The sequence below is a fragment of the Canis lupus genome, chromosome 10 (genome assembly GCF_003254725.2).
Source record: "Canis lupus dingo isolate Sandy chromosome 10, ASM325472v2, whole genome shotgun sequence".
Classification (NCBI taxonomy): Eukaryota; Metazoa; Chordata; class Mammalia; order Carnivora; family Canidae; genus Canis; species Canis lupus.
Window position 1 is genome coordinate 31,598,735 of NC_064252.1, and position 27,154 is coordinate 31,625,888.

Consider the following 27,154-nt stretch of genomic DNA (forward strand, 5'->3'; position numbering starts at 1 on the left):
TGCCCAATTTACACACCATCCGGGGCCCACAGAAGGACAGGACTGGGCCCCAGCCTAGCCAAGTGATAAAACAGCCAGCCACTTTTCTCTGCCCACATCAGTGTCAGGGGCCAGCCAGTCTTGGCCTGATGGGAGGGGACCTTCTCCACAAAGCTCTCTTTCTCTGGCCATTTCTGAATTATATAGAATTCCCAGGGAGGAGCCTTGGTCTGGCTCCTCCACCAAGGCCAAAGGGTTCCCCAGGCCCCACCCAGTTTCTCAATGTGGGAACCACCCAGCTGGCTGCCTCCCTGGCTCACAGGCTGCAGAGAGAAAGAAAAGGGCTCTTGAGAGTGGCTTTGAGTTCCCACGCAGGAAGGTGCCAGCTCGAGACAGCATGGCTTTGTGCTTGACAGAATCTGTCCTCTTACCAGGCAGAGGGAAATCATGTCCTTAGGAGGGATCAGAAAGACCAGTGAGGATGATGGACTCATCCCTGCCCCAAGCAACAAACTGCAAACATACCTGCCTTTAAGGGGAGAAGGCTCCTGACCCAAACTTAACTCTGAGAAAAGCTGTTCCCAGCCTTCTCCAAGACTACCAAAGTTCTCTCAAACCCCACACACCAGAGTTTCTCTACCTTAGTAACTGTTGATTCAGAAAATATCCCCAAACTAAAAAATACAATACATCCTAATTTTGTTCTTAATCTACATATATTTAAAGATAGAGAGATCCCCGTAGATGGGCAAGATACTATGTATAATAAGACTTATGCATAATAAGACTTATGCAGATCTTTTTTTCATAAGTGCAACACCTCGGAGGTATACAGATTACACTTTGTCTTCTGCCACTAGTAGAAGACACAGGCTATAGCAAATGGGAGAGCAAAAGCAAAGGAGACTAGAAAGTCCTAGACATTTGTTTGGACCTTCATAATCATTATTACTTCTCTCTGTATCAACTGCTGTTCTCTAGAATTTTAGGCTCAAAGCCTCAGACAGTTCCCAATGTGTATAGACTCATGGACATTCAGAACTTGTAAGGGACACATGAGATCATGCAATCCAGCAAACTGATGATTCACAGTCCACCATATGTGTGTGTATGAGTGTATGTGTGGGGGCGAGGGTGTAAGGTGTGTGAGAGTAAGTACATCTGAGTAAACGTGTCAATGTGTGTATGGGTATGAGGATGTTTGTTTTTGTAGGGAATGGAAAGAAGGCCTAGTGAGGATCCCCAACACCCTAACCGATACCCCCAAGAACTTCTGTAAATTAAATTTAAAACTTTGAAAACAATGGAGCAAATTCAAGCTAATTTAATCTCACCACTTTACAAATGTGGAAACTGTGACCTGCTGAAGAAAGGGATGTGCCAAATAGTTTTATGTTGTCAGAGCTAGAAACCAGGTCTCCTGGGTTCCAACTGGTCCATGATGCTTTGCTGCATTACCAGTAGAATCACTCTCACCATTCTTGAACATCTGTAGTATTCACCTAAGGGGTATGCTGTCCAGGTTCATCTCTTTAGAAAATGTGCCCACTCACTTATGCCCTCCTACTCCCCAGTCCCTACACTTATCTCATTGCTCCAAATATTTATCTCACCATTCATTATGAAAGTAACACATACTCAATTGTATACAATTCAGTCTCCACATTGTATTAAATCCACATAAACACATTCTGCAGGAGTTCTCTTGCACAGCATACTTTCTGGCAACAACTGATTGGTCTCCAGGGAGAGCAGCTGAACTAAGATGGGCCAGTCAGAGTTCTTCCCTGAGAGTACTGACAACAGAATAAAGAAAGAGAGTCATCCCTTTCTATTCTAAGCTGTAAAATTCGTCCATGAAGACCTGAGGACTCAAGTCCTTCTAGCTTATTGCCTTCACTCCCTTCTTAGTTTCCTTATATGCAAAATGTAGATATTGATGTATTATGACCCAAGATGGCTGCTTCTGTCTCTCCCATCACATCTGCATTTCAGCCAGCAGGAATAAAAAGGCTAAAGAGGAAAAAATATTTGTGTCATTTCCCCCTTAAGGAATTTTCTCAGGGGCTGTCATATGACACTTCCACTCAAATCTCACTTGCCAGAAAATAGTTATATGACCACATCTAATTTGAAAGGAGCCTGGGAAATATATCCTTGAGTCTAGGAAACCAAATATATGACTATAAATTAGTAGCTTTTTAACCATGGAAGAAGAGGCTGGATATTAGAAAATAATGTGCCCACCATTATTATCATTTTTACTTTTAACAGTTCTGCCATTTTTTCTAGTGGTTACTTCAGCTGTTCCAAGTGGAAAAGGTGGTTTTCTCAGAACCTGTTCTCCTTTCCCCACTGTCTTCTTTGCACTTAGTGTTTACGACTCCAAACTAGTGGTTTGCAGAGATGAGGAGAATAGAATGAACCTCACTTGGAAGTTAGGGCCAAACAGATCTGTTAGAGAATTCTGGAACAGAACCTATGGTTCAGTTTGTCTCTTTCCTAAAGAATTTTGGCCCTAACCCTAGCCAGGCTGCTGGCTCACAAGAGATGACAAGCTAGAAAGTGTGAATGACTCAGTTCCTACACATGCTACTCCCACCCCCATTTTATTAGGGAAATATCTTCTGACAGGACCTTCATAAGGGCAGGTCTGATCCACTCATCATGCGTTTATTTATTCAACACATAGTTTCTTTGGAGGCAGGATGGTGGTTAAAAGGACTAGCCCGAGTCAAATCCTCTGGGATTTGAAACTACCTAGTTTCAAATCCCAGATCTACAAGCCTGGGGAAATTACTTAACCTTCCTATGACTTGGTATCCTTATCTGAAAAATACAGATTTCTGTACCTGCCTCATAGGACTTTGGGAAATTATAACAGGTAACCCAGATCAGACATATAATAGTAAGAGCTCAATAAATGCCAGCTATTTTATCAAGTGCCTACTAGATGCCAGGATTGTGCTAAGAGTGTGGGAAACATAAGATTGAGTCCTTGCAGTTATGGAAGCATAGGCACCATAGGCTTGGAGCTACTCTGGATCCAGTGGGAGCAATTGGCAGCAGCATCTGAGCACTGAGGCCTTTTATGAAGGAAAGAGCAAGATCCTGGAAGCCAGAGGGGTCATGGGAAGCAAAACACCCTACTACCTTTTTCTTTTCCCTGCCCTCCTCCCTAAATAGATGACTTAAAGTGTTTGTGTGCACCATGCATTGAGATGGTCCTAATTCCATGCCCAGGGAGTCCCTTTATATCAGCTCTGCAAGGGTCTGGCTGCCTCCTTGAAATACCAGCAGCTTTCAGCAACACCAAAAGCCACCGAAAGGAAAGAAGGGGGGGAGAAAGGAAGAAAAGACAAAGCCAATTGTCATTTTCACTGAAAAGACAATAACAATGAACAATTCTACTTCCACAGTGTCCCTTTTTTCCCATAGTACACAACTGATTACTTTAAAAGGAAAAAAAAAGCTAATTTAGAATCTTGACATAAGCTTTATTTTCTGCATCTACAAGGTGATCTTTCAAACATTTATCTCATTCCTCATTATAATAAAAGTAATATGTACTCATATAGAATTCACACACTGAGAATAAAAGTAAAAAGCAAATGGCACATACATACACACAGTAGAGTCACACCAAACACATTTAATATGCTCAGAGGAAAGAGAAGTGAAGAGAGCCAGAGATAAGCAATTTAACTAGTGCAGGAAGTTCCTCCCTCCTTTCTCCTCAATGAGAAAATACTCAAGAGGAGGCCCAAGAAGAGAGATGCATCCCCTTCTGTTCCAACAGGAACTGATAACAATTGAGGGACAATTAGCATTTTACAACACAGTGAGTAGTTCTCATGCAGCGTAGCCCCATAATACAGTCTAATAGTTATTTTATCTGGTGGTCAATGGAAAGACAAAAAAAATCTGTTCTTCTTGGAGGAAAACATTGAGAGATGTTGGAACTTTTATACTGTCTCTTACAGGTGATATTAGGGGATTTCCAGGGTAGTTTTCACCACGTGCATCATTCTGATCTTACTGCTCATAATTTAGAACCAAATTCATAGAACATACAACCCCTTCCCCTCCTTCCTTCTGTCCTCCCTTCCTTTCTTTTCTTCCATTATTCTTTCTTTAAAACCAATGAAATAATACCTTGCATACTATTTGGCAATTCTCACCTAACAAATATCTTGATATATGTTTCCATCATCATGGAGTAGTCTATAGAACTAAAGTTTATTAAACCAGGCCCCGCTGACAGTACAAAAGTGCTACAAAGTCTTGGCACACATATCTTTGTATACTTGCTCAGGATTTTTGTAGGATAAGTTCCTTGAAGTGCATTGCTGGGTCAAAGGGTATGCACATTTTAATTTACTAAATGGCCAGTTGCCAGATATATACCAGTGTGTGCTCTGGTGTATATTCACTTTCTTCCCCATAAGCAGTCATTTAAAGGCTCTAACTTGTTTTTTAGTTTTTTATTTTATTTTTTTAGTTTTCTGGAAGAAGAGTAGATCAATCAAAGTGAGGGAAAGTAAAGGTCAAGGAAGGCTTCTAAGAGAATATGACTGTTAAACCAAGGCTTGAAAGATGGCCTGATTTTCAACACAGATAAATGGGCAAAGCACATTCCAGGTAGAGGCTAGAATATGAGGTCAAAGAGGCTCATGGGGCATGGCTGAGTGGTCCATTATATCTGGGCAAATCATTGGCCATAGGTCATCTTTGCCTTAGCTCTCATGAAAGGCTCAGACACTTGAGTAAAGTGCACAAAAACATAAGGAGTTACATTGTTTTGAGAGAGAGAGAGCATGAGTGGGAGAGAACAGATAGAAAGAACAAGCAGACACCCCACTAAGCAGGGAGCCCAACGTGGTGCTCTGTCCTAGTACCCTCGGATCATGACCTGAGCAGAAGAAGGCAGAGGCTTAACTGACTGAGCCACGCAGGCACCCCAAGTAGTTACATTCTAATGGGATAAATGAACATGGACAATGGATAGAACACAAAGCCAACTAACTACATTACATAATAAATGGTAGTAAGCACTATAGGGAATAAGGATCAGAGAAAAGGGACAGAGAATGTTTCTTGGGAGAGGAGCAGGTTACAGTCTTCAATAGGTGATCAAGAAAGCACTCACAAGAAGGTAGGGGGTGAGGGGATTTTTTTCCTTAGAAATCAAGCCCTGCAGATTTCTGGGGAAAGAGCATTCCACAGAGAAGGTACAAAAGGAGAAAGACCCAAAGGTTTGAGAGACTCTGGTAAATTTGAGGAAGAACAGGGAGATCACATGACTCGAGCAGAGCCAGGAAATGAGGGCTAAGGTCTGAGAGGACTGGATGCTGGCAGGCTTTGCAGCCATTATAAGGGTTGGGCTGCTTTTCGGAGTTAGCTAAGAAATCATTGGGAGGTTTGAGCAGAGGAATGACACAGTCTGACATATAGTTTAAGGAGATCATTTTGGCTAACAGATGAGGGCCCAAATGGGGAGATCAGTCCAAAAGTTATGGGAATAATTCAGGTGAGTGATGGTAGTGACTTGGGCCAAAGCAAAGCAGTGAGGGTAGGAAATGGCCAGGTTCTGGATATATTTTGAAGGCAATATATCCATAGGTTTTGCCCATGGATTGGACACAAGATGTAAAAAATAAGGAGTCAGGACAACTGTTAAGGTTTTGACCTGAGCAGTTGGCATGATTAAGCTGCCATTAAGTGAGGTGGGGAACACTTTCAGGGCAAAATTTGAGGTCTTTAATGTGTGATTCTTATTAGACATTGGAGCGGAGATGTCCAGTAGGCCATCAGATATGTTAGAAGGAATTCAGGGAGAGGTTAGGGCTAGAAATATAAATAGATGAGTCATTAGCATGTAGATTGTTTTAAGACTCATTAGACTAGATGAGATCACTTAAAGGAATGAGTGTGGACAGAAAAAAGAGAAAAGGTCAGAGAACTGACCCCTGAGACACTTTAATGTTATAAAGGTGGAGACCTCCCTTAGGAGGTGGAATGTGGGAGGCCAAGCAAAGCAAGTATTTGATTGACTATTGTTGCTAAGTCAAGAAAGATGAGGACTAAAGCACTGCCCACTCGATCTTCCCTGGAACACAATGTATTACTTTTAACCAAGTGCTGGTCAAGCCTCCCTGGCCTGGGATGGAAAGCATATTACTTTGCATATTAGCCCCCATGTACTGAGTAGATGATTTAACTTCCATAGAAATATCTTATTTCCAAGTCCTAAAGTAGGATTCCCAACAGAAGGAAGAGTACATATCATGTGCAGAACACTAGACTTAAGAATGGAGTCAAATGACCTGAGTTCTAGCCCTGGCTTACCCATTTGCATCTTGGGTGACCTTGAGACCACCTCTAGCTCTCAGCTTCTTCAAATGCAATATGGTCGATGATAAGCAGAGGAGGCCTGACCAGAGTACCACTGAGATGCTTTTCGTATCCGCTACTCAAAGCTATAATTCAAAGCCACTTCCCTCTCTCTCAATCCAGTCTAGCTACGTAATTTGGAGGCTTCCTTGTTCAAAATGCAAGAAAAATGTACCATTGAAGGTACTATAACATAAACTTTTCCTTTCTTCCACGGTCTCTCTAACTTGTCATGGTTTTTTTATTTGCTATTTAACATGCTAATTACAAATGTTAATAAACAAATTTTTAAGTATAAATTTATTTATTTATTTATTTATTTATTTATTTATTTATTTATTCATGAGAGACACACACAGAGAGAGAGGCAGAGACATAGGCAGAGGGAGAAGCAGGCTCCATGCAGGGAGCCTGACGCAGGACTCAAACCTGGGACTCCAGGATCAAGCCCTGGGCTGAAGGCAGGGGCTAAACCACTGAGCCACCCAAGCTACCCAAATTTTTAAGTTATTAACATCAATTTTACCACTTGCTTTTAGATTATGCAATGCCAACTTTATATGGATATATAAGAGCGTTTAGCTCATCCGCAGAATCAATGAAATTACACAGTTCATTATTCATAGCTCACATAGGCATATGTATATGTGGCTGAATAGTGAAAATGTGGCACAAAACTAACTCACCTGTTTTATTCCACTTCTCAATATGCATGCATTCTACCAACTTTCCCTACTTTGGCTGACTGATGAGTAAGGAAGGACTGAAAAAAAGAACTATTGGTTGGTTGCCTTATCTTTTCCTTTCCTTCTCTGTTATCATTTTCAGCAGAAGTTGTTGGCCAGCAGGAAAGACTATGAGAGAATTTCTTGGTTGTTTTTCTTAGAACCCCATTGTCTTCTTTCTGCATTTGAAGCAAGTGTTGGTTCATACAGCAAGCATGGCCTCTCAGGGTTGTCAGCACTCCCTACTTATTCAGCCGTAGATGTCACACACTTAGCTTGTACTCACTTTGAGTCTCACTGAACTCCCATGCATCCACCTGAATCCCAGGTCCACTGGGATTCCATTCTCATGGGGCATCAAGGAGGCTGTCTGCGAACAGGAAGACAAGGAACGGCAGTGGACATGCACATTGCACATAGCCCCTTTGCTCATGTACATGCTCCATTGTCACCACTTACTCAACACAGACTCAAACGTGAAATTATTAAGGACTTCAGAGTGGCAATAGCAGAGACTTAAACCAAGCACGGGGCCCTTCTGAGTGTGGAGCTCTGTGCACCCACTTAGGACACACACCCAGGAAGCCCACCCTACTGTAAGTCTCCCTTTGCAAATACCACCATGGCACTGATCACACTGCCCATGAGGCTTGCTCTTCCTTGTCTGTCTTCCCCATTAGACTGCAAGGCATTGGCTCAGTTATAGTACCAGTACTTCGCACAGCACATGATGCATAGCAGTTACACATCAAATGTTTGTGGGAGAAGTATCACTATAAGAACAACTCAAAAAAAAAAAAAAAAAAGAACAACTCATTCTCTAATGCCTAGCCCATAACCAATAGTGGATCTTTTCCTTGATGGTTCCCATCTCCTCTCATTTTATCCATTCAGCATCTTCAGAAGCTAAGTCTGAAGGGAGAATAGACACTGAAACAGAAAATTCATTCATCCATTCATGCAATCAGTAGCCAGCACAGTGCCTGGCACATAGCAGATGTTCAATGAATATTTGTTATGAGTAAGACACAGTAGTCTGATGGAGAAGGCAAATAATTCAGCATTGAAAATGCAGTCCAGTGAGTTGTATTACAGGAACTCATTGAAGGCCCTATGGAGACAGAAAAAGGACAGCTAACCCAGCCTCAGGGTTGCTCAGAAGAGGTATCTTCTTAGAGGATAATGTGCTCTGATTAGAAAGGCCTTCCAAGCAGACCAAGCAGCACATGGGAAGGCCTCACGATATGCAAGAATATGTCTACCTTGGGCACTCTATACCTTTGGAGCCAAATGTGATGGAAGAGGCAGAGAGAGATGAGGCTGGAAAGAGAGGTAATTAGGACACTGTGTAATAAATGCTATGACAGGGGAACAAAGTTCTCTATAAGAACAAAAGAATGAGCTGGCTAATTTCTTATAAGGGCAATTACAGTTGGACTCAGTCTGATGGATGAGTAGGAGTTTGCCTCAGAGAAGAGTATGCATAGCATCCTAAATGAGGAGAATGGCCTAGAGTAATATAAGAGCCTTTTGTCTTTAAGAAATGGTAAGAATTCAGTGTGGCTCAAGTGGGGAGGGTGCTGAGATGCAAAATAAAAATAACAGCTCACATGTATTGAGTATTTACTATGTACCAGGCATTGTGCTAATGCTGTTGAATTAACTCATTCCCTCTTAATGATAATCTTATGAAGGTGGTATTTCTATTATCCCCATTTTACAGATGGGGAAATTGGAGGTTAAGTAACTCGGTCAAGGCCCCGTGCTAGTTAAGTGGCATATCTGAGAGTTGAGCCCAGGTCTATGAGATTCCAAAGCACATGTTTTGAAATATTAGCTATCCTCTTCCCAATGTTGTGTGGCACTAAAGTCAAAGCAGTCAGTCAGCTTTGGAGGAAAATGGTGAGTTTAGTTTGGGGCATCCAAAGAAGGTTCTGAGAAGGCAGCTGTACATATATATTTGGAGCCCAGGAAAGATGAACAGCTGTAGCAAAGATCTGGGAGTCATCAATAGTTTTTAGGCACTGAAAGAAAGCATGAATATGGATATGGGCCTAGGACAGAACCCTCTAGTGCTTGGACATTTCAGAGCCAGATCGGAAGCAAAGAATGCCAACAAGGAGAAGCTAGAGAGGTAGGGAGGCAAAACAGAGGGGTGCAGCCTGCAAGCCAGTGGGCACCAATGCCACACATGCTACAGAGGCAGCCAGTCAGAACTGCAGGACTGCAAAGCGGCCTGTAGGTTTTGCAAATGACCTCACAAATGACCTTGTGCAGACCAGTTTCCTGAGACTGGTAGATAAGGAGAAAGAGACAATTGATAGATTTATAATGAAATTTAGTACAACTTCACACTTTTCACTATTCCTGAAAAAGAAATTCATCCTTTGTCAACTACATTTCCTGATTTGGGGTACAGGAAAATGCAGTCACTGCAGCAAGACGTCAGCTGTAATTTGGCTGTGCAGTATTTGGCAAGCCACTTACTTCCCTTCTTGAGGCATCAGTTTCCTTGCCTGTAGACAAAGGTATTGGAAGAGACATACTCCTAGGTTTTCTCCTGGATCCAAAATTCTATTCTCCTCCATTCCAGATGCTCTTTGGGGATGCCAGTGTTGATGGGGAAGGTGAAATAGGACTCAGGTGCAGGGAAAGAGAAGGGCCCCCTTTAACTGCTGCAGCTGCCCCATGGGGCTTGTTTCTTCTCGGTCTTGTTTGCTCCCCGGTCCTCCAAGGCAGCTATTGGAGCCAATGATGAGAAACACATGTTTCTGGGCAGCCCTGGTGTTGCGCAGTGCCGCCAAGGGGAGGGCAAAAAAGAAAAGGAAAAAAAAGAAAAGAGAGAAAGGAAGGAAAGAAAAGAGCTTTGGTATTCTCAGCCTCCACAGACAATTCCCCCATTGATGTGCTGTGAGTCACGGCGGGCCGCCAGGCCATCGCGGTTTCTGAATCACTTCCTCCAAGAGGGGCTCTCCACTTGTTCCCCTGGCTTTGGCCAGGGCTGGAATGCAAGGAGGTTGGGCCCTTCAGAGTGCCTCTGACTGCTTTCTTCTTTGCTATAACTCTAGCAACAGAGGTAGAGGTGCCAGGTGGCAGGACAGGGGGCCTCAATGGAAGATGGCAGAGGAACAGGTTGAACTTGCTATTCCGACTGATAGACCCTCTTACAGCACTAAAACTCATGCCTCCCTCTCGAGTGAGATGGAAATGAAGTAAAAACCCAGATTAAAGGCCACAGTTTCCTGCAGTGGGCACCAGACTCAGCCAGATCTGGATTTTCCATCTTCTCCACCTTGATTCTCTGGGTATGTGAACAAGGCTGATCTCTTTTGGGTAGAGGCAGACATAAAGTTGATTTTGACCATTCCTTCACAACCCAATTAGGGTATTTTAGACTGCATCTCTTGATCTCCCATCTTTTTCATTTCCATTGTGAAGGACAAGGATATTAACAGTCCAAGATGGCCTCACCTGAGTAATGATATTCAAGTGAGAGTCTGTATTAAATTCTTGCTTAGGATAAACATCGTTCATTCAACAAAAAAATTGTGCTCACTCTGAGCCAGATTCTGTGTGGGCATCAGGGATTCTGAGAGGAAACTGACATGGTTTTAACTGGATAAAAGAGAAAGACTGATGAATCAACAATGCAAATTCAATATGGCAGGTGCTCTGGTGGAAGGGTACAGAGGAGATCATCAAACACAAACTTGGAAATGGGGGAGCTCAGGGAAGGCATCCAGAAATATTTGTTGAATTGAATAAGGCAACATTTTTGTGCCATTTCCCTTTGTCTAGCCAGTAGTGCTTTTCATCCCCCCAGGACTTTCCAGAAGGTCAGTACCTTCACTGAACACTGGAGATAAGACCTACTCTCAGCCCTTATGAGATGAAGTGGTCTCTCCTCCATGCCAACAGAGGACACTGTTTCCAATGACCTTAGCCGTTCGGGAATATACTAGAATGCCGCCATCTTGTGGGCAGGCTGAGCCATGTTCATTTTACAACTCTATGCTCCTGGGGCACTTATCAGAGATGGGTCGACCTGAAAGCAATGCCTCTGATTGTAGTTACAGATGAAGGGTAAAAGCAACACCTTTTAAGAAGTCCCTTTGTCCACGTTTAGCTAGCTGGTCTCTCCTTAAAGAGGCGGTTTTAGATAAAAAGCTTCTTTAGAGCAGGCACCATATCTTAATCTTCTCTATGCCTCTCATAGCCTCTACCAGAAGATAGGAAAGTAATAGGTGCTCAGCGCATGGATGTTAGATGGAATCACTCACTATAAACAATCAGCCAGAATAATAGTGCCTTGTACCACTGTGTCCCTAGCACCTAGCACAGTGCCTGGACCTACAAAAATATGTTGAATAAATCCGTGAAATCAGACTCTTGAAAGTAAAGCTCTAGAAACAGCAAACATTGTTTGCTGGAGGAGAATAGAGACCTTGTCTCTATTGTCTACTAGAACCTCCTCTTTCTTGGGTGCAGCACAGAAAGGTACAATGATTTGCCCAAGGTCACACAGCTAGTCTTAGAGCTGGGACTGGTAGGCGTGTCAGCTGACTTACCATTATGATTGCGTGGCAGAGTCAGCCCACACTTACATGAGAAACAAAGTAAAGCAGTGTATCTGTCTAGAGCAGGCGCTTGTCTAGAGTTATACCTGATAGAAGAGCTTTCCAGTGGGAATTTCTGAAAAATCTTCACAAGGACTCTAATACTGGCCTGTGCTTCTGCATAAATAAGGAAGCTAGCTAGTGTGCTGAATATAGAAGTGAAGGATATCTGGTAATCCAAGGAATATAGAAATAGCTGAAATGCAGTCACTAGACACAGAGAATGTTATGCAGAAGGTGCCACAGCCATATTTTAGGGGCCACGTGGGGCCTTTGCCTCCCAGGAAAGCTTGTAACCCATGTCCTGATGGTGTATGAACTTGAGCTTCAGAGTGGGTAATGGTTATCCAGGTGGAAAGAGCAGCTTAGCCCACATGTCAGAACAAAAGATCTGGCTATCTCCCCCAACACACCCCCAATGACCTCATTCTCTCCAGGTCACCCTCTGCCCAGTGTCACACGGATTTTTCTAACAATCCCCTGCTTAGACCATCAGTGGCCCCCCATTGCCAACAGGACACACTCCAAATACTTTGCCTTCCTTTTTCATCTGGCCCACTCCACCTCTCTAGCCATATGTTTCATCCCTTACCGCCTAGCCCTTAACACCTTGATCACACTGTTTGCCTTCCAGTCCTAGACTCACCACCACTCATTACCACTGTGACCTTAAGGAAATCACTTAACTCTCTGCACCTCCATTTCCTCATCTGTAAAATGGAGCTCTCAGTAACATCTACCAGACTGGACCATTTGAGAATTGATTGAGTTCTGTGTATGAAGCCTCCAAAATAGTTCCTAGCACATGTACATTGTCAGTATATGTTAGGGATAGTTACTATTACTATCACTAAATCCACCATGCTTCCTCCCTATGCTTGAAAAGTCTTTCCCTACCTTCTCCGTGAGATGGACAACAGCTCACCCTTCAAGAACCAGCTCAGTGTCCCCTTTTCAGCCACAGATGAAATTAATTGCACCCTCATCTTTGTATACAGCCTACTGCAGGTTCATAGAAAAGTCATTGACACCCTGAAACTCCCCATCAGTCACACAGGGGTAATGGCATCTATGGATCATGATGCCTCATGGATCAGATGGGTAACTCCATAGTCGTCCCACAGGCTGTACAAATCACAAAGCCCTTGAAAACATGAGAGATGTGTATTTTTGTAATTTGAGAAGGAATGTCAGCTGCCCTGCATCTGACCTGACAGAGCAGGGCCAGCCTGTCCCTCGCTGTGGTGACCCAAGACCCAGCCTCCAGCGGCAGTGCCCCTCCCTCTCATACACACTAGGTCCCTCTGCAGCCCTGCTCACCCATGCTTGCTTCCTGGGTACTGGCAGCTCCTGGCCCTCCCATTCCGGGAAAGGCAGGCACTAATTGTTGTTAGCACAAAGAGCCTGGGGAGCCCCAACCACCTCTTCACTGCCCCCTTCTTCCTGTTTCCCCCAAATTCAGCCACCCTGGCTGCCCTCATCTCCCCAGTAAGTTTCTGCCTTACCTTTAAAAAGCACTTTGTTTTTGTTTTTGTTTTTTTTACTGTATTTGCCATAAAATGGAAAGATCCCCTCCTGGATCTCCACTCATTCTCCCTTGCTCCTCCCTCCTCTCCCACAGCTTGTTTTAATGTCCTTTAATAAGCCTTCCTCCATGTACTCATTAAGCATTATGTGAAGCACGTCCTCTCTGCAAGGCATTGTGGGAGATTTCAGCAATGAAGAAGATGCAAACCCTGCGCTAGGTGGAGTGGAGGGGCAGCAAACATTTGTTGAGGGTTCTGCTCAATGCCAGCACCATGTCAGATACTTAGGTTACTCCCCTGAATTTGCACACCTTGGAGTAGATTCTATTACATAATCCCCACTTGATTGCAGACACGACTGAGATTAGGGAATTTACCTGAAGTTACACCACTACTCATTGGCAGAGATAAAATTTAAAACTTGCATCATTTCCCTAAACCGTACCTTCATGTAGCACATGGCACAGTAAGAGAGGTGCGTACAATAACTGATAAGTGGGATCCAGAGCCCAGGGATAAGCATTCTGAAGGCTGTGTCAGGTCAACTATCATCTGTGTCAACTATCTTTGTCAACTATCATATATGCCCAAAATTGCCGAGTTTCTCCCATATTCTTTTGCCTCAAACTTGCTGGAGAGAACCACAGATCGAGCATTTGAGTTATATGATGTCTCCCTGTTCCCTAAACCAGACACCAGAGGACTGGGTGGCACCAAGAATGCTAGCAAAAACTTACAAAGAATGCATCGCACATGAGAGTGTCGAGTAAATGCTTTATGTGCGCTAACTCAATACAACAACCTGATGAAGTTAGTACAATTATTATCAGTGATAAAGAAACAGGTAGAGAGTGAAGAAACTTGCCTAAGGTTACACAGCTAGGGGGCAGCCCAGGTGGTTCAGTGGTTTAGTGCCGCCTTCAACCCGGGAAGTGATCCTGGAGACCTGGGGATCGAGTCCCACGTCGGGCTGCCTGCATGAGCCTGCTTCTCCCTCTGCCTGTGTGTCTGCCTCTCCCTCTCTCTGTGTGTCTCTCATAAATAAATAAATAAAATCCTTAAAATAAAAAAAAAAAAAAAGATTACACAGCTAGAAGTGGCTGAGCTGGGATTTGAGCCCAGAGAGGTTGGCTTTGGAATTTGGGCTCTTAGGGACTTTACTGTACTGCCTCTTAATGGTTTAAAATGTAAATACTCTATGGATGGGGCACTTGCTGTGTGCTGGACACCGTGCTAGATGCTGGGAATACAGTGACAAATAATTCCACATGGCCCCTACCCTAACATAGTCCTATCTCAGGGGAATCAGCTAGCTATAAACTGGCAACTTCAATATAGTTTGACCAGTACCCTGGAGGCCAGTGGGGACGAGGTTAGGCGTGGGCTCTAGAGTCTGCCTGAGTTAGAATCTCTGTTCCTCCACATCCCCATGGTGTGATCTTGGGCATGTTAATAAATGTCTCTATACCTCTGTAAGGTCAGTATCTACACCTCAGAGCATCATTCTGGGAAGGATTAATGAGATAATATGGAGAGTTGGTTACCCTAGTACAACATATTACTTAGGTTTGATTCCTGATTCCATCACTTGCTAGCTAGGTGACCTTGAGCATATTACTTCTCTGTGCCCCAGCTCCCTCATCTATAGAGTGGGAACAATAGTATCTACCTCATAAAGTCATCATCAAAATAGAATGGGTTAAGGTAAAACATGGAACCTGTGGGCACTTATTATAGGATAACTCATTTTTTAAAAATATTTATTTAATTGATGGAGAGAGAGAGCATGCATGCACAAGCAGGGGGAGCGGCAGGCAGAGGGAGAGAGATAAGTAGGCTTGATCCTGGGACCCTGGGATCATGACCTGAGCCAAAGGCAGATGCTTAACTCACTGAGCCACCCAGGCATCCTGATAACTGTCATTAATAGTTGAATCTATCCTCCCAGATATCACCAAGTGTTACCACTAAATCCACCATGCTTCCTCATGCTTCCATCTCTTTGTGCATGCTGTTCCCTATACCTGGAATGCCCACCCCTGCCTTCTCTCTCAGATGGACACAAACCTCATTTTTCAAGGTTCAGCTCAACATCCCCCTTTGCTGCTTCTTGTAGCCCCTGCAGGGGAGGTTATTTATCTCACCTTTGCACATACCCCCTGGTTTCCACCATCCTCCCTTGTGCCTGGCAAAGACAGCTAAATGCTGAGGAGTCTGTGACACTTTTTTTCTACTTCTACATTGAATTGTGTTGCTTAGGATCACAGAGGATTGTTAGTGGATTCTAAAGTTTAGTAACAAACTTGAAAATTAGATGCCATATAAGGGAGTTCTCAGAAACTGTCCCCAAATATAGTGTCTATCTATTATTGAAGATGCAGTTTAACCCATTTTTAATATTACTATTAGGCCATTGTGTAATGTTATATATTGGGCTATACTCTAGGGCATGTTGTTTTCTAATACAAATCATTTATATTCTGGTTGGGTGTATTTTGTTTGTTTCTGAGATCCTGAAGAAAGAATTAAAACAGGTATTTAGCAGGAACTGAGAAACAGTCTTACAACCAATCCTACATTCTGTCCTGTATTCATGCTTGCATCTCTCACTGGCACCACCTACCCACTGAGGTCTGCCTAGACAAGACTGTCTCTAACTAGGCAGACTGAATGTGAGTGGCCCCTGACTGAAGGGTCACTTGGCCCTGGTGGCAGCAACCTTCCTTGAGCTCCAGCCAGCTCTCTACTTCTAACTAGCTTCTACCCCTCCCCCCTCAGGTACTTATGGAGCCTCTGATTCCTTTCTATGTCGCAGGAGAATTAAAGGTGTCTCCAGAGGGCAGACTCAGGCTCTCTCAGGCTCAGGCTGACAGGGTGGGAGATATTGGAGGTGGAGAGGATGTCTGTGAGGTGGTCTCTTCCCAGAAGTCCAAATGAGAATTGGGCAGAAGCCTCCCACCTTCCTCATCAGCTCTCTCCTCAACCCAAAAAGGTCCTCAGAGATGGTACTTCAATTCAAAGGTGATGCCCAGCTGCTCACCAGCCCCTCCCTCTGCTTTTCTCTCTCTCTCTCTCTGTCCTCCTCCCACAATCCCTTGAAGTGGAGAAGGCCAACTTTATTCTTCCTCTTCTCTGGACTTCCCTACACCATGTCTTTCTCCGATGGGCATTTGCCATTATGGTTCAGCCTAAAAAGCAACTTATGCACCACTAACTATAATATGAGCTAGAAAGTGGTAAATGCCAAAGACATTTGATAAGGGACAGGAACTGGAAAATTCCAAGGAGTGGACCCCACCCCTAGCATAGAGAAGCATACAGGTCAACAAGGAGGAGAGGGCTAGGCCCAGCATCTTGGGGCAGCCTGTTTTAAGCTGGATATTGACCTACGACCAGGAGAGAGAGAGGGGGGCCCTTCCAAGAGTAACACAGCAGGGCAAAGGCTCAAAGACAGGAAGGCATGAGACAAGTGGTCCTGTTGGGATGGTTTATGGGGGACATGATGGGGACCAAAGGAAGATAAGGTAGGAGCCAGGCCATAGGAGGCTTTGAATATGGAGTCAAGGAACTTGATTTGGGGGTTGCTTGAAGAAGTTGCCAATGATAGATTCACTTTTTAAATCAGGTAAGACTGGAGCCAGGCTTTGAGAAGGTGAGAAGATACCTGAATGAGCAGATAGAGTTGAGAGTAGGAGTTAGAGTCCAGACAAAAAAAAAAAGATGAAGGGGAGTAGAATGGTAAGGTGCGTGAAGATATAAAATAGACAATAAGTTTGAGGCAACCTGGCCAGTCCAGGCTGCTCCTAACAGACTTACCTGGTTGCTGTGACAGCCTAGTGTCTCAGACATGAGCCCAGCAGGAAACATCCGGGCATTGTAGCTCCTGGTATGGGTCCCAGGAGCTGGCGTTAAAGCCAGGACAGGCAGGTCCTCTGCACCTGTCCAGGTAAGCAGATTCTGGAAGAAGTCATGGGCAAGGCCAAACAGGTACTGAAGGTTTGGTGTTACTTGCTCACAGAAAATACCTATCTCTTTCTTACATTCCACGGGCCAGAGAGCAAAGGGTGGGAAAGGAAGCCAGGATATGGAGACAGATATGTTTCCTAAGCACTCACTCTAATCAGCAGGTGCTATTTGCATATTAGAAAACATGGGGCTCAGAGATGTTGAGCAATTTTCTCAATGTCACATAGCTAGCAAATGGCAAAGTAAGAATTTGCACCCCAGTCTTTCTGGCTACATCCACTCAGGACACTGTCTTCTCCAAAGCATGCTTCTCACCTCCTGACCCCCAACCTATCTCCTCCTGCATCTCCTGACTGAAAGCTCTCTGCCATGGAGGAGCAAACTAAAATTGTCTCCTATTGGAAGCCCTTCCACAAAAACATAGTATCAGCCTGGTCCTTGCAGACCCTGTGCCAGGATTTGGTTGGAAGTAGGGTCCCAATATCTTTGTCTTAATTTGTTTTCTTACCTTCTTCTTATTTTTTTTCTTACCTTGTATTTTTAAAGGAAAGAAGGAAAAAATGTACAGGGCTGGGAAAAAGCAGTGACGGGAAGGCAACTTGATAACTGATGATTTTCTGAGTGCTTCAGCCTGAAGGAAGCCAACAGCTGCAACATATTGGTTACATGGAAATCATTAAGTCATTCTGGGAAGGAATGACAAATGTGTGTGCCTGTGTATATATGGTAGACATGTGTTTACGTATGGAGTGAGGCACCCACAGAGGGAACTACTTCAATGCTGCATCCAGGCCAAGAGAAGAAAAGAGAAATTCAAATAAAGCCCCATTGCAGGAGATGATTCTGAAAATCAAATTCTTGTTTAACATGAAGCTTGAGCTTAAAATTTAGGGGAAAATCATCTATTCCTTGACATCTAATCTGATAGGGCCTCCCTTTATCAAGAGGTGGCATGGTGGGGTGAACCAGCCTGGACAGGGTGTGAGATCTCACAACTAGGATGTGATTCTGAGGAAATTTCTCTCCCCTTTTGGGTCTCAGTTTCTCAAGTGTAAAATGAGGGAGTTTGACAAGGTAATCTCTGACATCACTTCCTGCTCTGACATTCTGTCAATGGGCAATAAATTCTTAGAGCATAAATTCTGAGACTGAGCTACTGCTCTTAGAACAGAGGCTGCCCGTTCCCCTCACCTCCACCCAAAAAAAGGGTTTCCTTTAATAAAACCAGATTTCTATATAAATTTCATTTGCTTAGTTGCATATATCTGTTTGCATTCACAATTATGTTATGCCCCAAAACTAACTCCCCAGGGTATAAGACAACTAAAGAAAAACAATTAGTTACTTCCAACAAAGGTGCTTACTTCCCAGACCTGGGTGCACAGAAGGACTGAGCATATCATGGTTCATGAGACAAGGAATTACATTCTTCAGTCTTGGCCTCTGAACTAGTAATATATGGACCTGGAGGTGCCTGAACCCTCATGAGGTCTGTCCCTGGACCATAGAGAAACCTGCCAGTCCGTGCTACTTTAAATGTGTGTGTTGGGGTGAGGATTACAGGAAGCAGAAAGCAGGACCTACCTAGTTGTTGGTCAGACCTAATTTAATCTTCTTGACCCTAAAGGTAGATACAATTTTCATCTCTGTCTTGAAGTGAGTGGCAGAGGGTGGACCCAAACTGGTTCTTCTACATTCTGGTAAGTGTGCTCTTAACCATAACACTCTAATGCAGGGTCTCTTAACCTCAGCATCATTAATATTTTAAGTTAAATAACTCCTTGTTGTGGGAGTGTTATGGACTCAACGTTTTCATCTCCCCAAAATTCATATGTTGAAGCCCTAACCTCCAGTGTGATGGTATTTGAACATGGCATTTGGGCTTTATGAAATAATTAGATTTAGTTAGGTGAGGAGGCTGGTACCTTCGTGATGGGATTTGTGCCCTTATAAAAGTAGGAAAAGAGAGATTTCTCTCTCTGTTCACATTCACACACCTGGGAAAGGCCACATAAGCACACAGCAAGAAGGCAGCTGTCTACAAACCAGAGAAGGCTCTCACTAGGAACTGAATCTGTCAGCGCCTTGATCTTGGACCTCCCAGATTGCAGAACTGTGAGAAATAATTGTCTGTCACTTAAACCACCCAGTCTCTGGTATTTTATTATAGCAGCCCCCAGCTGACCACAACAGGAGACTGTCCTTTGCTTTGTAGAATATTTAGAAGCATCCCTGGCCTCTACCCATTAAATGTCAGTATCAATCTCTTTAGTTGTGACAACTAAAAATATATCTGGATATTGCTAAATGTCTGCTGAGGGAGAAAACTGTCTCCGGGTGCGAACCACTATTGTAATATCAAGCCCACAATAGGAGGAGAAAAGGGCCATACAACACCATACTCAAATTCAAGTCTAAGGAATGAGTCCAGAGATATAGTTGGGTGTGGCATCAGTAGCAGTCAGGAAAGCAGAGAGTAGGTCAGGAACATGTCAAGCAAGTCCATAATTTCAGATATGAACAAACTAAGATAGTCAGAGTACCCCCTTTGTGGTGAGATGTTAAGAATGGCTAAATTGGGGCAGCTGGGGTGGCTCAGGGGTTTAGCGCTGCCTTCGGGTGATCCTGGAGACCCGGGATTGAGTCCCATGTCAGGCTCCCTGCCTCTCTCTCTCTCTCTCTCTCTCTCATGAATAAATAAATAAAATTAAAAAAAAAAAAAAAAGAATGGCTAAGTTGATGGAGTGCCTGCCTGGCCCAGTCAGTAGAGTATGTGGCTCTTGATCTTGGGGTTGTAAGTTCAAGTCCTACATTAGACATAGAGTCTGCTTAAACACCCACACACACTCACAAAAATGGCTGAATTGGCATACATCTGAGCAGGCACTGTTGACCCTTAGTTCAAAGCCTTTTCATTCATTCACTCAGGAACTGTGTGTCAAAGTCTTGCTCAGTTCCAAACAGTAAGTTGGCCCTGGGAAGCCAAGATGAATGAGCAGTGCCTTCTAGGAGTGTGCATTCTGTAGAGAGAAAAGAATGTTAATAATGACATTGGTAATAACAACCTTACCCAGATGTCAGATGGAGATCTCCTGATCCTTTAGGATCTAAGAAAAATTCCTTGGCCTCCCTTGGATTTTTGCTAATCCCTGGTGGACTCATCTTCTCTAGTACACAGTCTTTGGGGCACTGGCATCCTGCAGGCCATCATCTCACAGCACATCAAACAAAACATCAAGTTCAGCTGCTTCTCCCACTCCCACCACAAACAGCAATCTCTCCCATAGGAATGGTGTATTTAGTAAGTGCATGGACAACCATAATCGGGTCCTAGGAGGGGGTCTCATATCATGACACAGAGTCTTCCTTGCCCTCCCATCTTCATCCCCAACTCCCTTCCAGTTCACCAAATCTCATTTTCCTGTGCAGGCCATTCCCTGCCACCCAGGAAGCCTTGGCTCTAGCTGACTCCAGGCCCTTAGGAGGTTTACCTTCCATCTCAACCACTCACCAAAGTATTTTCCCCACAAAAACTTCCCTCCCTAAAGAGAACTGTGGAAGCAGCTATTAGAAGTTAATAAATAAATTCATACCAATGTATTAGGACTTGGTATTCATAATATTTTGGGAGCTCTCCCTAATGTTAGGCAAAGTGCTTGATGTGCATTATTTCATTTAATAATAGAATAGGACCATTACAATCCCGTGCAGTAAACACACAGCTGAGTAATTCAGACCATACTCTAGCATTCAAATTTCAGTCTAATAGCTATATGACCTTGGGTTTTTCACTTCACTGCCCTGTGCCTTTTTCTCCTTCATTTGTAAAATGGGGGTAATAGGAGTATTTCCTATTCCTGTTAGAGTTGTGGTGGAAATTGAAAGAATAAACAAAGGTGTAAACTGCAGAGAACAGTGTCTAGCACTTAGTACATGCTCAGCAAATGTTGACTGTTACTTCATCACTGAATAATTAATAGAGGGATTTGGGATTGAGTATGCATATGACAGGGACAGATCTCAGAGCAGGGAAAGGGGGTAGGGTTCTAAAGGATGAGCAAGAGTTTGCCCCTAGGAACATCTGATGCCCTGAATTTTATGAAATCAAGCCCTGCTGGTTATGCCTTAACCTTGTCAGCTTTCCCTCTTGGCTTTCCCCATCACTTTCTCATTCCCACAAGGTTCAGTGAGACACTTGGGAAAATATTTTCCAAAATAAATTTCAGTCATTATTTGACCCAAACCACCCGATTCTGTGACCCAGCCCTGTCTACTAATGTTACCACCCTGTCCCTATTTAGACTGAGGTTTTATAACTGCCCAGCCCTCTACCAGGGCTTCCCTGTCCTACCACCTCCTGCCTGAGTCATCCTGTGATGTCACAGTCCTAGCTTTATGATGTTGGCCAGTGTGGTTTCAGGAATGACTATGGACGGGAACAGCCTTAGGCCCAGCTGTGAAACCAGTCACATTGTGTTCCACTTCCCACCACCCCATTCTTCCATGATGTAGTGGAAAGATCAAGTTCTGAAAGTCTTAGTTACCTCCAAGCTCTGTCTTTTCCCTGCATGACCGTGGACCACAAGGGCTTTCTCCAAGTCTTAGTAAGATGGGAATGTTTGAGGATCATTTTAAACACCTAAGAAAAAGCGTCTGTGCAGGTACATAGTAGAGGCCATCAACATCTATCAACACAATTCTTGTTCATTAAAAGCCACTCCAAAACTCAGTGGCTTAAAAAACAGCCACTGGGTGGGAATTAGCTGATGCAGATGGGCCCAGCAGGTCTTAGCTCCACATCGACTAGCAAGCCAGCAGGGCAAGGGCAGAGGGACAGGAGGACCCACCTGAACACACAAGTATGTTACTCCACTGTTGGCCTCATGCCTACTAGCATTCCATTGGCTAACACAAGTCACATGGCCACATCCAAAATTAAGGGCGGGGGATGATACTCCTCCTTAGTGAAGGAAACTGCAAAGGCACCTGGCAAAAGGGTGGGATACAGAGAGGGGTGAGGAGTTAGTAACAACGATGCAACCACCAACAACATATGGTCAGGACATATATGTTTCCTTATTTCCAACTTCATTCTGCCACACACACATACCCAGGGCCTCTTAGTTTCATGTTCATCCAAACTCACTGCAAGGGGGAGAAATAGGTGAAGGGGACAAATAGTAGTTATAAAATAAATTAGTCACTGGGCAGCCCGGGTGGCTCAGCAGTTTAGTGCTGCCTTCAGCCCAGGGTGTGATCCTGGGGACCCGGGATCGAGTCCCACGTCAGGCTCCCTGCATGGAGCCTGCTTCTCCCTCTGCCTATGTGTCTGCCTCTCTCTCTCTGTCTCTCTCTCTCTCTCTCTTTCTCTCTTCTCTCTCTCTCTCTCTGTCATGAAAAAATAAAATCTTTTAAAAAAATAAAATAAAATAAATAAGTCACAGGTATGAAAAGTACAGCATGGGCAATATAGTCCATGATATTGTAATAATGTTGTGTGGCAACTACACTTATTGCATAGCTGTTGTGTAACATATACAGGATTGAATCACTATGTTGCACATCCAAAGCTAATATAACATTTTATGTCAACTATACTTCAATTTTTTTAAAAGGGTTTTTTTCTTTAAATTCGATTAGCCAACATATTAGTTTCAGATATAGAAATCAGTAATTCATCAGCTGTGTGTAACACCCAGTACTCAGTCACATCACATACCGTCCTTAATGCCCATCACCCAGTTACTCCATCCCCCCACCATCTTCCCTCCAGCAACCCTCAGTTTGTTTCCCAGGGTTGCATCTCTCATGGTTTGTCTCCATCTCTGATTTCTTCCCATTTGGTTTTTCAAAAAAAAACTCACTGTGAGGAAAGAATATAAAATTCACAAGCTCATCATATAAGTAACCGGTATGGGTTGGATAGCACTTCAGTGTTCAAAGGGTACTACTTTTCTAACATCACTACCACCAACAACAAAAATCATACTTGTTAGTATTTACTGTGCAGCAAGCTTTGTGTTCAGCCTCTATTCTATATGTTTTGTATATTTAATCCTTACAGCAAAACCCCATAAGATGGTACATTCTCATTTTTCTTCTTTTTCTTTTTTTATTTCTTTAAAATCAATTAACACATAGTGTATTATCAGTTTCAGAGGGTGAATTCAGTGATTCATCAGTTGCATGTAACATCCAGTGTTCATTGCATCAGATGGGCCCTCCTAAATGCCCATCTCATTTAATGGCTAAAGAAACCAGAGCTTTGAGATGTTAATCAACCTCCCCAAGGTCATACTCCAAAGGGGCCTTACAAAGTCAAGTCTCAAGTGCATCTATATTGCACCAAAGCTGTGTTCTTCCCATTAATACCTTTGAGGACAGAGTTCTAACTAGGGACAAAACTTCAAGTCAAGTGTCCCCAGACTTCAGTCATCAGTCATAGCCGGTAGCTTTTACCATATTCATGTACTACCTATAACTGTAATGCATACAATTATTGATTATTCTTTAAATTTGATCCATTTTAACTTAAATATATTTTATAAGAAACTCTATGTGACCACCATAAATGGAAAACCAGCGTCTCCTGCCTTAAACAAAAGAAGGTTTACAAAAACAAAGCAACATTATGAAATTCATGCTGGAGACCCTTGTCTGCTGTGAGCTCCAAGAGCAAGTTAGAAGTTGGCAGGAGTGGGGAGGTAATAAAGAACACGAAGCTGAGATTCTTCTTGATGGAATCTGAAGGCTGGAAAGGTCACTTCGACAGTAACCTTCTTATAATGGACTCCAGTCTACAAAGTGCTACATCTAAGCATCACCAATATCCTTGCAGGGACCACCAGGAACTCCAGCCCAGCCTCATATGCCTGCAACCTTAGAGGAAGAGCCCTCAGTAGGTTCAGAAAAGACCACCAAGAGATTTTCTTGGAGGTCCTTTGAGTCCTCTCCTGCTGACCCTTGGGTTTGGTCTTCATAGACTGGGAGAAGGGGCATTCTTGATAGCCTCTTCCAAAGGCAAAGGCCAGTTTTCCTCATGACATAGAGAATAAGTGGAAGAGGCAAAACAAGTGACCAGACCAACTGCAAGCCTGTAGTGGTCATGGGGACATACATACCTGAGCTGATTCAAGTCCAGAGAGGTCCCCTTGGTGGCCCAGCCACACAGGGCAGGGGCTTTGGGGGAATTAGCCCTTGTCTTTCACCCTGATGCTTCTTACTGTCTGTGCAAAACCGCTTGCCAAAAATCCCTCCCAGAAGCCCAGCAGGTCTCCACTCATATCAACCCACCATCTTGTCTCCTCTGAAATAGAACCACAAAGGGAAAGGGACATTCATTATGTGCTGTCCCTGTACCTCTGCAATATCCACCTCTGTTCTTCCCACCATGTCTTTGTTTCTCAGACTCTGCCCACAAAGGCAGTCCCATCAGAAGTACCTCAGCCCTTCACTCAAACCTAGGAAAACCTCACCCAGAGTTTGCAGAGCCTGAGATCTTCTTGAGGTCTCCCTGTCTATAACACTGCATTTGCAATCCTTCTGGAGCACCTCTTATAATACATTCGGCTGTCTTTATTCATCTATTATCCCAAAAATGTTTGTGCAGATAAGTTCTCAGGAAATGTTTAAAACTCAGATATAAGCCTTTATTACAACTGCCAACACCAAGCAAGCGTGTTAGTAGAATCTCAGTCCACGGCAATCCCTGGTTTAGTCAGATGTAAGAAATGGAACTGGATTTTTCTAGGGTTCAACAGATTTTCTACTTCAAGTACTGGCATGGACAAAACCCAATCAGTTTGAGGTTCCCTCCCCTTCTCCTAGAGCCACACCAGAGTTTTGGAGCTTTGGTTAGTTCCAAGGTATTGGGGAGGGAACAGTTAACATCAATGTCATTGGTCCAACTGGCATCCACTGAGATGTCCATCACCTGTGGAGTGGACGGTCCACACAGGTTGAATCCAATCAATTCCATTCCTGTGGTCCCTTTCTGGACCTTCTACTGCTTCTGTGTCCCTGTGGAAGTCACAGGAATCTTTCTGTTCTTCTTAGACCTCTCATTAGGCACAGGAAGTTCTGCTGAAGGCTCCATCCACCTAGACATTTTATACAACCATTTTTTCTCTAGAGCCTTGCTGCCTCCCCAGTGATGTAGTTCTGCCAGAAAAGAGTGTACAGGTCCCCTCTGCCACCTGGATCCCACAAAACCTCTTTGGGATTTGCCACCTGTCCCCCAGGGCCCATGTTCTGGAAGCAGGGTAGAGCTAGCTCCCTATTCCCTCCCCCACAAAAATATCCACATTTATGGTTTTACCTCCTCATCTCCCCTTTCTCCCAGACAGGGGAATTCTTTTTCTCATCTCAGAGGTGAGAGGCTTTGCTCTCATTCACCCTATTTCTCCCAAATCTATGGCCTGCTATGCCAAGAGTGGTTTGGGTTTTCCAAAGGACTTAGGCTTTGAAACTCAAAAGCCAGAAGACACTTCCTTTTCTGTGTTTTTTGCTGTCACATCCCTTTCCTTAGGCAGTGACCACAGAACAGCCAAATGTCTCAAATCAGAGAGGATCTCAAGAGCAAAAGGACAAACCAGAGCAAAAAAGAAAAAAAAAAAAACAGTTAATTTTTCAGAAATATTGCCCAGTCTCACAAACATTAAACAAACATGAAAGCACATGTGACTTTTAGAGCAAATGGTTAAAGCAGCCAAATTTAAGATACAAGGAGATATTTTTCTGCTGTTCCTACACCCTTTGCTCTCTCTCTTTTTTAAAGATTTTATTTATTTATTAGAGAGAGAGCACGAGCAGGGGGAGAGCAGAGGGAGAAACAGATTACCTGCTGAGCAGGGAGCCCAACACGGGGGGCTCCATCCCAAGACCCCAAGATCATGACCTGAGCTGAAGGCAGATGCTTTTTTTTATTATTTATTTATTTATGATAGTCACACAGAGAGAGAGGCAGAGACACAGGCAGAGGGAGAAGCAGGCTCCATGCACCGGAACCCGACGTGGGATTCAATCCCGGGTCTCCAGGATCGCGCCCTGGGCCAAAGGCAGGGGCTAAACCGCTGCGCCACCCAGGGATCCCTGAAGGCAGATGCTTAATCGACTGAGCCATGCAGGTGCCCCTCTTTACTCTCTTTTAACCTTCCTATAGCCTATTCTTTGCCTTTAGGAAAGATACTGGGTCCCTTGTATGTGACTTTTTAATTTCTAAGAAAATGTTCCAGTGTGTTCACTGTCAGAACATACACACCCCTTACTTATTTTTTATTTTATTTTTTACCTCTGAGCCCTTTCCCAGTCCTCCATCTGTATTAGAACTGGAAACATCTTCTCCACCCCACCTTGCCATCCTCCTATCCCCCGGTGGTTTTACACCCTGACATTAGAAATCATTCTCAAGAATTGAGCTTGGGGGACTCCTTGGTGGCTTAGTTGGTTAGTATCTGACTTTAGCTCAGGTCACAATCTCAGGGTCCTGGGATCAAGCCCCACATCAGGCTCTTTGTTCAGCAGGCAGTCTACTTCTCCCTCTACCTCCCCTCCCTTTGCCCGCACTCTCTCTGTCTCTCTCTCACATAAATAAATAAAATATTTTTAAAAAAGAAAAAAAGAATTGAATTGGGGTTTGAGATGTGAGGCTCAGAGGTATAGAGACTCCATGATTCCTTAGACTCGAACCAAGCTCTCCCCTACTGCCTCCACTTTTGGAGGACAGTAAGAAAGAGAATTCCTCAAGGCTTCGACACTGGGAAGCCCCCAGGCTGCCTCCCCAAGAATGGAAGGAGGGAGGAGGCCAGAGGTAGAGAGAGGCTCTTCCTAAGGGGATTTCTTTACTTCCTGGCAGGCTCCAGGACACAAAAAAGTTTGTTTAGACGAGAAAGGAATGTCATTGATTGCTTGTGGTGGTGAGGGGAAAACAAAAATAATCTGCCCAGCAGTT

General features: G+C 43.8%; 1 protein-coding gene and 1 long non-coding RNA gene across 7 annotated transcripts in view; one reads left to right on the forward strand and one right to left on the reverse strand.

Moving 5' to 3' along the window:
* Positions 1-21,563, reverse strand: part of LOC125755923 (uncharacterized) — a 32,938-nt gene extending 11,375 nt beyond the window's left edge. The window contains exons 1-4 of one of the 3 annotated variants that reach the window (XR_007413488.1): positions 20,276-21,563; positions 17,737-17,853; positions 17,056-17,196; positions 16,635-16,903 (exon numbers count right to left, since the gene is read on the reverse strand). This is a non-coding gene — a long non-coding RNA (uncharacterized LOC125755923). Of the gene's footprint in view, positions 1-16,634; positions 16,904-17,055; positions 17,197-17,736; positions 17,854-20,056; positions 20,249-20,275 lie in introns of those variants that run through there. The other 2 variants (XR_007413487.1, XR_007413489.1) reach the window with 2 other exon arrangements.
* SYN3 (synapsin III) overlaps positions 1-27,154 on the forward strand; it is a 452,538-nt gene that overhangs the window by 314,646 nt on the left and 110,738 nt on the right. The window lies entirely within an intron of this gene.